The following is a 14,321-nucleotide window of genomic DNA, read 5'->3' as shown; positions in this document are numbered from 1 at the left end:
TGATATGTTAGCCAGTGACGGGCAAGAGCAAACATTTGGCTATGTGAAGGGTAAGAGGAATTAACTTATGTGTTCTTTACCATGCTTTCTTACGCATGTTTGTCTTTGCCATTTATGAATTTTAACTGTCCATCAATTAAAGTTCATAAATGGGAAAGAAAAACATAATTATTCACCAGGGGCAGCACAGTAGCACAGCAGAGAGTGTTGTTGCCTCACAGCAAGAAGTTCTCCAGTTCGATTCTCAGTTGGGGTCCTTCCTGTGTTTGCATGGGTTTCCCCTGTGTGCTCTGGTTTCCTCCTACATTCCAAATACATATAGTAGGTAGACACTCTAAACTGGCCATAGTTGTGAGTTTGTGAATGAGTGGTTTTGAAGAACTATAGCGGCAGAGCTGGCCACCCAGTGGTGTAAACCTTGGCACTGGATGATTGTCACTGCTGAAGTGACCCCTGACCCCATGCACAAAAAAATGGGAAAAAGGGATTGTGGATAGATGGATGAATTGTCCACCAAAGACTTGTATTTCTATGTTCTATGGCACATTTAATTATTTTTTTTGTTCTTACAAAAGATAATAATAAAATAAATAAAATGTTTAAAAATATACAGAATTGCACAACAGTACAGCAAGTTATTGTCATGTCTATCAGTAACATTATACATCATCCCATCACAGATAGACTCATACTTTTGGTGCCTTGTATGGTTATACATTAAGAATGCAGTATACAGAACTTGTCCTTAGTAATGTAACACATGACAGCTAATTTACTGCACTACATTTACAACAACATATTTCATGTAGGTAACAAAGTATGCTGTTTGAAAGGAATATGTTTATAGGGAAAGATAAGATCATGTACTTTTAAAAGGGTACTTTTAAGGGAAACCCTGATTAGTGAAGCCGGATTGCTAAAAGCTGTTTATAACTCATAGCATATGAGCGCTGTTTGTATTATTTTGATAGGACCTGTGATTTGATATTGACACACTTTTGTTTATGTTTTACTTTTATTTTATTTATTTAGGTCTATTTTCTTTTCTTTTTTTATTAGCAAGATATCATTTTGTTTTGCATTTGGTGAGTATTTCCCCCAGAAATTCAGGGACATTTCTTTCTTTTTTTGTGTGTGTTTGCTCTTACTATATGGCTATGTGCAATGAGGGAATTAGTATAATTTGCAAGTGGACATAGGGGGGCAGGGAGGCTGACATATGCAAAAACAAGTGTTCCTTTAGATTTTAGTATTTTTTTGTTTCACTTGTAGTGATTTCTTTATTTAAGGATTCTGTTGAGTACCATGAACTTGGCAAAAGCCATGGTCTGCAGAGACAGACATATTTACATCCTGATGTTATTTGCTGACATTGTTTATCCATTCATCCATCCATCCATCCATCCATCCATCCATCCATCCATCCATCCATCCACAACCCCTTTTCCTATTTTTGCACAAGAGGTTGGGGTGTCACTTCAACAATGACAATCATCTAGAGCCAAGGTTTACACCACTGGGTGGCTAGCAGTGTACAATTTTTATGATACTGCATAATTATAACAGTAATAATAATAATAATAATAATAATAATAATATACATTTGTTAACCAGGTAGGCCCAATGAACACACAATCCTTTTCAGTTGCAATCTAGAAGCAGTGACTAGTTAAATGACTTGCTCAAGGTCACACAGTAGGCAACTGAGGGCTGAGGGAATGAAACCCTATAACACATGAACGGCAGCTCACACAGTCTTAACCCTTTGCACCAACTGATGGATATATAAGCCCATTCCAGTGCTGAATAACAGATATAAGGTCATTTATTCTTCACCATTTTGTTATAAAACAACTACATGTTATGGGGACATCAGCAACACTTAAGCATATTATCAGTAATATTCATGATAATCAGGGACACGACATATATTCAGCAGCATACTGTCAACCTCTAAGTGCAAGAAACCTGAATAATGCTAAAAAATAATGGGGGACAAGAATGTAAAATCAAGGGCCAATTTTAAACATTGTTATTACAAGCTTCACAGTTACTAGAATGACACATTTTGCATTAGCATGCATTTATCTGAAAGGTATGAAGTCTGAAACTTAAATATATGTCATTAATTAGTGGTATCAATCCCCAATGACTTGACAGAAAATCATAAACTTTATGTGTAACAGACCAATATGAGGCAAACATCTAAACATTCTCTGATAATTTGGGCAGCTGAAGTGTACTTCTGTTCAGCAGTACTATGTATTAATTATTAATGGGTGCAAAGTACTTTCCAGATGTTCAAATTTTAAATTTGTGAATGCAGGTTGAAAACAAAACAGGGCTTTTCAAAGCTCATATCCTCTCCTGTTAGTGAGTTTGTATTATTGCACTTACTAGTGTCACATGTGCAGCTCTGGCAATTTGTGCCAGATAGAAGAGCATACAGCATACATAATTATTGAGTGTTCCTGAGAGGTACATGGAGGATCTCTCATATAATGACTTCTTATATTGTTAGAAAACAGACGCTAGTGTTTGTGTGTGTGTTTGTGTGGTAATGAGAACATTAACTTTAGTGTTTGAGGGCAATAGAGGCTGTTTTTGTAATGTGTGGTTAAGGAGTGAATGGCTGTAAGTATACCATGTGTGCAAGTTTTCTCTGTGTATGTATGAACAAACAGTAGATCTATGGAAGTATATTTCTGTGTATATGTGTGAGTTTTGTTTGTGTATGGCTGATCGAATGGTAGGTCTATTCATGTGTGTGTGTGTGTATGTGTGTGTGAGTGTGAGTGTGTGTTTGTGTGGGCATTTGCACCCATGCTTGTGTGCGTAGCAGAGGATGACTTCCTTTTTGTGTATGGAGGTTGAGTGAGAAAGGGTGTTTGTATGACTCTACATCTCGATTTGTACTGTCCCCTAGGTAAATGTGAGCTTGGAGTTGTTTATATACATTTAATGAAAGGTCAGGGGTCTTACACTCATGGGGTGATGGGGATCTTGCACCTTACTTAAAACTCCTGCTATGTTTGCTTCTGTGTGTCTAGGTTACTGCATTTGCAGTGGAGTGATAATGCTTTCTGTTTGTGTATACATCCGGGTACATGCAATGAAAGTGCTGCTTGATAGTTTGGCTAGCTGTTAACTATGCCTAGTTGATTCACTTTTTTCGATAAAGTGCAGTGCATCAACCTTACTTTGGAATTTTTAGATGACTTCCTTTACGGCATATACTATAGATGTTTTTCTTAAACGTTATATCTGTAATGTGTGATTGTCAGTAATTAATAAATCTTACTGCATAAACACATCAATGGGAAATTATGCTCACTAATTCCATTGAGATACCAGTTAGCATTTTCTGACAGCCTTTAAACATGCACTTTTCATTGAGAGTTCAGTAGTATGCATTTTTTTAAAGAATTTTCTATAACCTTCTATAAGCACATGAAGACTGAGATGGCTGTCATGTAGGGGATGATGTTCTGAAGACATTTTTTATAGGTGTAATGTTAAGATAAAAGGTTTGAGGTAAAACTATACACATGTTAAAACATTGTGCTTTCTAATGGTAATAATATTTTGAAGATCTAAAAAGGAAACATTACAAGAGAGTAAGACAGGAAATTGTATGATTTGAAACTATATACAGTATATACATATTCATAAGTAAAGAGGGCTACAATTGAAATATTCAGGAAAATAAACAATGACTTGAGGGATGCCTGATATTACTATGCATTTAACAGTTAGTTGTGAAACATTTTTAAGGACTACTGTAGTTTATTTTAAAGGACACCTGTTTTATTAAGTCAGTAGATAATTTAGGAAGTTTATTACAAAGGTTGGTTATTCACTTCTTGACAATGGCATCTTCATACAAGTTGTTAAGTTTGGTATTCATTATTAACACTGTCTTAGTTGAGTGTAATGTTAAATTTCTTGGTATATAAGTAGCATAAATATATGGGCCTTATTTCAGAGTATAAGATTTAAGTTTTAGAACACAGATTTTGGATTTTTTTAAGCATTTTGTATCATACCTCACGCCTGTTGCCTCAAGGCATGTTGTTTTAGGCACAGACAATGAGATATTCATTAGTATTTTATTTGGATTATTTCTACAGTGCACAGACTTCCTGCATATTTTGTACATGCCATAGTATTGTGGAGTACCATTGGTAAGCTGCATCCTGTAATATCATAGGTTCATAGGTTCATAGGTTCATACTAGGCTATCTGCCCTAGGGCATTTATAAGCCTAGCCAGAGTGTGTTTGGCTTTTGCCACCCATTTTAAATTAATTTTGCTATGCGTTTTTTGAGGTTAGTATACTGTGCCTCTGTCTAACAGTGACACAGAAGTGATAGCCGGGGTAAACCTACGATCTCCCATCCACTCATCAAGATTCCTCTTGAAGAGAGTCAATGTGGGACTCTGCCTAACCTGGACTGGGATTTTATTCCAGAGTGAAGGGAGCCTCTGGGTTATGAATCTGTCCCTCCAGCATGTCCTATTTATTTCAGTGCTGAGGTTCAAGTCTCTCGAGCATGTAGCTCGATGGGATTTGATTTTCTGAGGTGCAGCATGTCCATTAATTCTGGGTTGGACATGGCTTTATACGTCAGGCACAGATCGCCTCTGAGCAGGTGGTATGCCACTGAGTAGAGCTGGAGTTTCTTTAACCGGGCAGCATATGGCATCTGTTTGAGCCCTTTGATCCTCTTGGTGAGGTACTTTTGGGGTCTTTCCAGTTGCTGCAGGTGTCTGGTAAGGTACATCCCAAAAGGGGCATTGTACTCAATTATGGGCCTGATGAGGGATGAGTAAAGAGGTACGATGACCTCCCCTGATCTAGATGTGAATCCCTTCATGATTAGGTGGGCTATATAAAATGTTTTTCTAACCACTTTGGCCACGTGGTTGTCAAATGAGAGATTGCTATCAACTTGGGTCCCCAGGTCCCTAATGACTTCTTCTGTACTTATGGATTACCACCTATGTGGTAATTTGTGGGCACTTTGTTTTTGCCAAAGGGGATGACTGTACACTTTTTGGCGTTTAGCTTGAGGCCATGGCTCTGGCACCAATTGTCTGTTTCTATGAGGCCCTTTTGGAGGATGCTTGTGTCGGCTGGAGAGTTGATTATGGCACCCAGTTTGCAGTCATCTGCGAACTTGATCAGCCACAGTCCTTCTGTGTTGGCCTATACCGCCGAGAAATATATACCGAACAAGAGAGGTCCCAGGACTGAGCCTTGTGGGACGCCACTTGTAACTGGTTTGGAGTCTGACATGGCTCCAGCAATTCTAACCATGTGGGTTCTGTCCTTGAGCCAGTTTGCAACCCATCTAGTGACATAGGGGTTTATATTTAAGCTGGTGAGCTTATCTATAATGCCCGAGTGGGGTATTGTATCAAAGGCTTTTGCGAGGTCCAGGTAGGCTGTGTGGACCACCTTCCCCTCATCAATGGCCTTGGTGACTATTTCAAAGAAATCGAACAGGTTTAAGAGGCAGGATCTGCCCTTAACAAAGCCAAACTGGGTAGGATCCAGTGTCTGTAGGTCTCCAATATCTTTATTTATGAGGTCCATGATGATCCTTTCCATAGCTTTGCAGACCAAGCTAGTCAGGCTTATGGGGCGATAGTTTCCAGGATCCATTGAGGCACCACCTTTGTGGAGAGGGACCACTGTTGCTGTACGCCACTCTTTGGGTACATATCCTGTAATAAGGCTAAGATTGAACAGTAGTTTTATGTTTGGGTTTAGCTCTTCTTGGAGTTCATGTAGGACGCAGCCCGGGACACCATCTGGTCCCATTGATGCTGTGTTTTTTGCTTTGGAGAGGGCGGCTCTTACCTGAGCATCTGAGATGTCAGGGGCAGCACTGTGTTGGGATACATATTTGCCCTTTTGCGGGCGAGGGGGGGCACTTTGCACTGAACCCCGCAGCTAGGATGTTGGCAATGCCTGTGGCCTCGGTGTATTTTTGTCATTTTGGACTAATTCTGAGCATATCTGGGAATTCCCACCCAGGTTCCTAACATAACTAAAGAAAGCCTTGTGATTATCCTTAGTGTCCTGTGCAATTTTTCTCTCGAAGCTGGCCTTAGACGATTTTATGAGTGCCCATAGTTTTTGCTAATACTGATCAGAGATGCCTTCCCTTTTGCGATTTTGCTCTATCATGTAGTAGCTTCCTCCTTCTATTGTATAGTTTGTTTGTGGCTGGGGTCCACCAGACAGGACGCCTGCCTTTGGAGGATTGGGTCTTGGTTTTATTTGGGATTGCATGATCCATGCATTCCTGAAGGTGTTCATAGAATGCATTTATAAAGGATTCTGCGGTCTGGGCCGTATTTTCCACAGGCCCGGGGCTTTGAAGGATTTCGCCTCGGTTTTGAGGCGTGTGAAATTTGCTTTAGAGAAGTTTTTCACTGTGGTTTTCTGGGCAGGGGGTGGGGTCGGGATGTGAATATCCAGTGAGATTAGTTTATGGTCTGATCTTACCAGTGAGGGATACACTTCTGGTCTGGAGCATAGTGTCCCCATGTTGGTGATGATCAGGTCCAGTATGTTTTCCCCTCTTGTGGGAGTGGTAACAAGTTGTTCCATAGCATTTGAGTTTATACATTCTAGGAACCTTTGGGCTAGGGTGTTGGAGCTAGAGTAATGCTCCCAGTCTATGTTTGGGTAGTTGAAGTCACCCAATATAATGGTGTTTGGAGAGACCTTCATATTTTCCAGTATTCTCAGGAAGGCCAAGTGGGGTTCCTGTGTTTGGGAGGGTGGTCTGTAGCAGGCTATAAACTGGAAGGCAGTTTTACCCACAGTTAGTTGCACATGGATAGTCTCTGATGCTTCGTGCTTTGCCACCAACCTGGAGGTGTGGGTATCTTTGACGAATATTTATACTCCCCCTCCTTTTGTGGTTCGGTCCAAGTTTTGGGGCCGAAAAGCATGGTATGAGGTATAAACTGGTAGTGCTGGGGTGCTCTCGGGAGCCTTGAACCAGGTTTCTGTTACTGCACAGATATCGATGTTCTCCATGCTAAGGAGAGTTTCGAGTGCATGCATCTTGAGGTTTAGACTTCTGGCATTGAGTAGCATTACTCTTAGTTTCTTATCCCTTGTGATACCTATGGAGGTGGGTTTGTCTTTTGAGCCTTGCCTAAAAAAGGCACTATGGGGGTAGCAAGAGCCTTTGCCAATATCTGAAAGCCCAGGGTGACAGGTGCAAGCCGTCCCTAGCGAAGCATCGTGGCTTGTTGAGCATGTCATCCCAGGCTGACAGGCATTGTATCCCCTTTGAATGACACCAACACTTAAGCCAATTGTTGAAATTGATCATCTTGTCTTCATATTGTGGCATCATTCTTGGTGAGGGTAAGATGCTACTCAAGGTCAGGGTCATACCGGCCTGGGCTACATGCTCAGAGAGCTCTTCTATGTCTCTTTTCATGTAGTCCAGGGAGGTACGTCTCAGGTCATTCACACCAGCATGGACAATGACTGAGTCATATTTGTACTTGCCTTGGAGTGACCTGAGTGCTTGTGTTATGTGGCAGATCCTAGCGCCCGACAGGCAGCTCACCGTGACCCTCTCCTTGTTCAGCCTGGTGAGTGGGACGTCAGTGTGCCTGACGATAGAGTCACCTATTACAAGTGTATCAGGTGTGTTGTTTAGCCTTAAGGGCTGTGACTGTTCGGCACACTGGCTTTGTGAGTTATGTGTTGCATGTGTTTTGTTTTGGGGTAGTGGTTGCTTGGGTGTCTGCTTTGGAGGTCTCTGCTGCTTAGGCAGATTTTTATTTAGAGCCTCCGAGTATGTTTTTGTGTGTTTATGTGTTTGGTTTGTTGTCGTGGTAGGTCTATGTGAGACTGGAATTGTAGTGAGTGTGGTTTCCTTCTCCTCCTGACTGGTTATGCCAGTACTGAGTTGAGAGAGCTTAGCCTCCAGTTTGGCTATATGGTTGCATCTCTCACATGTGTTGGAATTTGTTGGGAGGAGGAGAGGGTTGTCTGTATACATGAGGCAGTTGTAACATTGCCTCAAGATTCCCAGATTCACCTGCTGGACTGGAGAGGAGATTGACAACTGACCTTTGGACATGCTAGAATAGTATTGGGAATGCCTTTATAATTGAAAAAAAGGGCCAATGGGGAACAAGGTACTCAAGGGGAGTTTGTGAGGGTGTAGTGCTTTTAATTTTTTAGAGCTGACTTATATAATTGCTTTAGTGAGCAAGTGCCAGGTAACTTAAATGCAATGTGTCACAGGTAACCTAAATGCTAAATCGTCAAACAGTAACTTTCTTACAAGTGAAACAAGGAAATAAGTACAGTAAGCAATGCAGATATCACTAGGGATCCACAGAAGTGCTAAAAGGCCGCGTTTCCGGTGGAATTAGCGTTTCAGGGAAATAAACAAACAACAAGCATACAAATAAAGCTAGATTCAGCAGGCCTGGATCTAGTCTATGCTACAGCAAACAAGGTGTACCAATTTCAGTAAGAAACAGAATATGCAGGCACTATAAGCCTTTAACCAGATATTCCCTGCTCAGAAAGGCAGAGTCCAGCCTCTCCTCCCACAAGAGTGCAGACCGCAATTCTTCCTAACGTAAAATAACTGGCCTGAAGCCCAAGTTCTGGATATTGACATGCACAGATTGATGATGATCTAATTGATGAGCACGAGCATAGGTCTAAGCTGCATCCACTCATGCCCAATGACCACAATGCTTCATCAGTAGGCAATCTATGAAACATTAAGGAATATGACTCTGTAGTGATACTTTATGACTGTGTGACCACAGGAAAGTGACAAGATATGAATGAGCCCATATCCAGAAGTCTAGATGACAGTGGAGCATATGGAAGTGCTGTAATTGTGATGCCCAGCCATACGTCATATCCTTCTTCTGCACATGTTCATCATACAGAGATGGACCCCAGTCACTGTATTCCACTCACTAGGCATACTTTCAATTACTTGTGTACCTGCATATTCTAGACACATTGCATGCACACTAGCACAGGAACATTGTTATGCAGGACATAGTCTGCATAGTGATGCTTACTCATAATGTTTACCTTTCATATGATGAGAGCTAGTCATAGACAGGTCGCCACTGGCATGCAAAGGTGTCATTTTCCTTGCAGGATGCTCTTCATTTGGCTGGTATCGGTATCTCAGTGTATATCACACTTATGACACCTGTATTTGTGTTAAGGACAGTATAGTGTTGTGGTTTTGCATGTGGTGTGACATAAGCACGTTTATCAGAAATACTCATATCTACTACTATTCTAACAGTGCACAGCATTCTTTTTATGTGGATATTCTGTGCTTGTGTTCCGTATCTGTGCATTATCTTTGTTTTGTAAACATATAAGGTCTGTGTATCTCTGATTGTAGTGTACAGTGTGGTAGCATGTCTGATGCACTTTATGTCTAGTGCACACACAATTTAACATAGATTAGATATACAGTTGTAAAAGTTTTACATACAGTGTGTATCATGCTTCTTCAGGTATGTTTATTGTAGTGTGTGGTGCCATCTCTGTCACCTGGCAGTACACACACATATATATATATATATATATATATATATATATATATATATATATATATATATATATATGTGTGTGTGTAGGTCTACTTTATAACACTGAAATTTCATAATATTGAATTTCATAACATTGAGACTATAACATCAAAAATTAAAAACATTGAAAACTCAAAGCATTGAAAACTCAGAACATTGAAAGTGTGCTTCATAACATTGAAAACTACATTGCACAAGTAAATAATATCACCTCCACCTACAACACCACCTAACTAACAAACACACTTTCTACTACTTTTCTGCAGGGGGGGCAAGCCTCTCTGCACTCTCCCTCATAAATTAAATATACCAACTCCAAGATCGCTCTATAGTGGAAAAAAGTTAATTTCCTAACCTCACTACACCAAGTGCAGAAATGTAGTAGAAAGTGTGTTTGTTAGTTAGGTGTTGTTATAAGTGGAGAGGATGTTATTTACATATGCATTGTAGTTTTCAGTGTTATGAAGTACACTTTCAATATTCTGAGTTTTCAATGTTTTGGAATTTAGATGCTTTGGTCTCAATGAAATTCAACGTTATGAAATTTCAGTGTTATGAAGTAGACCCGGATTTATATATATATATATATATATATATATATATATATATATATATATATATATATATATATATATATATATATATATATATATATAGGTGCACTTCACATTCTCGAAATACTGAAATCTTGAATTTCAGTATCTCAAGACTAAAATATCAAAAGCCCAGTTGCCCGAAAGTCCACGTAACCAAATCTGGAAATGTTGAATCAGCGGTTGTGGTGGTGCGCTGTCTTAATGGATAGCTGGAGATTTAGCTAAGTGTTTACATGTTAAGGGCTTTGGGTAGGGATTTTAGTGTATGTTAGTGTGTTGGGAAGTTGTAGGTGTAGGTAACGGTATGTAGGTAAGAGTGTGAGTGTGTAAGTGTTGAGATGGTGGTGTTTATGCATATGCGATGTGTGTTTTTGTGAGGGGAATGTAGAGTGTGTAGTGGTGGGTTTAGTGTCTTTGTCTTTTTAGTGCAACCTCGGAGTTAGTATATATAAGTAAAGGGTTTGTGGGGATCGCAGCCCCCCAAATGGGGGGTGAGGGGGCTTGCCTCCCTGCTTAATGTAGGGTAGGTTCATGTATTTTGTGTTGTCGTGTTTGTGTGTGTTTTGTTTATTGTAGTGTGGGGAGGAAGGTGTATGTGTGCTTGTGTGGTGGAGGGTGGTTTTTGGCTTTATAGTCTCAAGATACTGAAATCTAGATTTTTGATTTCTGATTATAAAGTGAATCATGTATATATATATATATATATATATATATATATATATATATATATATATATATATATATATATATATCAGAAATAATATCAAAGATTCTGTATCTATTGTGCAGGAATAAATTTAACTCTGTGTTTGCAAACTGCATTAATGTAATTCTTTGTCAGTGTTCCACGTCATGGATGAAAAGAGTCTTTAGACCAGCCCACTTAGCTAATTACCATAAGTACTAGGCAATCTATGGACCATAACCAGTCTAGGCAATAAACCATATTGAAGTACTCCATCCAGCTTTAAGATAGACAACGCAAGACTGACCACTGGAGTACTTGAGGCTGCCCATCCAATTATCTGGGATTATCTTGAAGCAGTAAGGGTGCTAGTCTTCTTGACATGTAGAGAAAGGTTGTTCCACAATTGATGGATACTTGTGGACATAAATCTATTATGCCAATGATTTCATCACCATGTTGATGAAGGTTTAGGTATTATAACCACGTATTTAAAAAACATATGTTCTGCAATGAAATAGGAGGGTCTTCCATGGCTAAAAGTTTACCACAGAAGAGTCTATGAGATAATGAATACAGGGAAGGGGTTGCCAGTCTGTTTAGATAACAGGGAATATTAAGGCCATTGATCTTTTTAGTCAGGAATCTCTGTGTTCTCACAATCCGAGTGGTATGTTTTGACAAATACGTACCAAAATGTTAATCACATTCAATATTGGATCTGACAAGAGATAACTAAAGGGGGACTAAGATTTTTTTGGATCTCAAAGAGTTGATTGAGCCACAAAGAAGGATCTTTGAACTACTAAGGATATACAATGGTCAAAAAATAAGGAATTATCAGCAAGAGTGACTAGATTCCTTATGACAATCTGATTAAAGTGGTTTGTCTTTTATATGGTATGATGTACAATTTTTTTGTTTACCAAAATTAGCTATGGTACAGTTTTTCACATTTAGTTGGAAATCCTTTCCCTTGCACTGACTTTTAATGTTGTCTTTTCCATAGTGAAGCAATTCTGCATAATTGGAGGAAAGAACAGTAATACCCAATTTGTAGTTATTAACAAACTTTGATAATTATAAACCAGGACTGTTGTCTTGAAGGCCTAAGAAACACATACTGAATAGGACAAGGTCCATAACTGATCCCTGTGATACATAACTGGAACATTTTTTTTTTTTTTGCTTTCAGAAGTGGCACCTGCTATATTCCAATTTAAAATGCCATCAATAAAATCTGCATGGGGAAGAGTGGCAAAGGGCTTGTCCAGGCCAAGACATATGGAATGTACTATATAACTGATATTATCAACTTTAGTGACTTTTTAAAGTAATTAAGGAGGTTAAGGAGGTAGACCCTGCCTTTAATAAAAAATTGATGATGGTCAAAGAATTTTCTGTTTCCAGATTAATGATAAAAATATTCCACAGCTTTACATACAATGGGTCTGTGGTTGGACGACCCTTGTGTAACAGCATTACAATGGCTATTTTCTTAGCTTTGAGAATGTAACTAGTAGAGAGGCTTAGATTAAAGAGGTGAAGAAGGAGTTCAGATAAGCATATCTGGTACATATAATCATGCCATCTGATATGCTATCAGGGCCAATGGATGTGATTACTTAGCTAGGACAGGGCTGAGAGGTTTGGTTCCTTAGTAATTATGGTGGTCACTGGGACAATGGAATCTGTTGAATAGTTATTACTGTGGGTGGAGTAAAATTTGTCAGCTGGGACATTAGCTATTTCCTTTGGAAATATTATTGTCCAGTAGATCTGAACTTTGCTTCGGGTTAGTTTTTAACTGTTAGGCATAGCTAAAGAAAATGTTATACTCATTTTTGCATTTAGTGGCTATTTGATGTTCATATCCAGCTTTCAGATTTCTAGTGATACCCGTAAACTCATTGCCAGTCTATTCAAGTCTGCTATTAAGATGGGTTATATGGGATATTTTATAAGGGTTAGGTAATTTCTTTCTCTTGTTGGGTCATTTATAAGATATTTTTTCCACCATAGGGGTTTATTTTTAAATGTCCATATACATTTGGTATGGTTATGGCCTGTCTAATCAAGACAGCTATTGAAGTTCTTAGGTTCACAGGTTTATAGGTGATAATGAGGTTAATGGGACAAGAATCTTTATAAGCCTAGCCAATAATACCCAGGATATGACAGTATTAAATCTTACTTCCCAGATATGGGATGGGGTAGTATCAGGTAGTGGGTCTTTCGGTTTTGGAGCTGTAAGTCATTTTACAGACTGCCTCTGTCCATAAGGAACATGAGCAATAACCGGGAGTGAATTTATGTTTCAACATCCATTTATACAAAATGTTTTTGAAGAGAGTGGGGGACCAGCTTTGTTTTACAAAGATGGGAAGTTTATTCCATAGACAAGTTTTCTCTATTCAATACTTCCATTATGTAGTAAGTCTTTATCTATTATTAATTTAGCTGCACAGTAATATATCCATTTTACTTCTGTTATATTGCATGAATTTCCAAGAACAATCTTGATTACTGTGTTCATTTGTTTTATCTGACGTCTAACATTTTAGGTCTTACTGACTTTCTGTAGTCGGTTTCTTTCATAGATCCTAATATGTTTATTCATCTGTATTAAATCAAACAAGTCTTTCCTTAGATCATTTTCCTTTAAACTAAGGCCACATTATTTGTTCTCTGTTCCTGCGGGCATTCTATAGAAAGTTCCTGAAAATCTTCCTGTGCTATATTCTCTTCAGCTTCACCCTGCTCTTCTATTTGGGAACTCACGGGCATATTTCTCCACAACATTGACTGTGTCAGAGTTGCCAGAGTTTTCTGTTCCTTCCCTTGCTCTGCAACTCCAACTGAATTTTTGTATTGGTTTCCTACTGAAGGCTCCAAAGTATCTTCATATGTCAACTGATCAGATGCTTCCCACTCCAGTAGTTTCTCCTTAATTTGGGGATTCATTATTCTATCATCCTGTGATGTTATCAGAGTTAGATTCTCTGCACTAAACCCTTCACTTTGCAGGTAATAACATAACTCCAGTTTCTGTTTCTTTCTTCATTGCTAATCCTCTTTTCTACTTTCCCCCTTTGTTTTCTGATTTTTTTGTTTTGTAAAATTTTCCATACCCGGATGCTTTTGCCTGTATTTCTCTCCAAACATATTTGATGCTGTTTTTTTGTATAGATTACTTCTGCTTTCCCCTTTCCATAAATATTGCACCATATTAAATCTATTTTTCCCATGTCCATATTTCTTATTCAGTTGTCTCCAGCTCCTCCTGTTTCTCCTTCTTGAGAGACTCATTATTCCATCATGCTGTGACATAACCTGTGTTAGACTTTCTATGCAAAATCCTTCACTTTGCAAGTATTCCATAACTTCAGCTTCTATGTATTCAACTTCTACTTTATTAATCT

Source organism: Protopterus annectens, chromosome 1.part1 (genome assembly GCF_019279795.1).
Source record: "Protopterus annectens isolate FY-2018-M chromosome 1.part1, PAN1.0, whole genome shotgun sequence".
In the NCBI taxonomy this organism is placed as follows: Eukaryota; Metazoa; Chordata; order Ceratodontiformes; family Protopteridae; genus Protopterus; species Protopterus annectens.
This window is presented reverse-complemented; position numbering follows the sequence as displayed.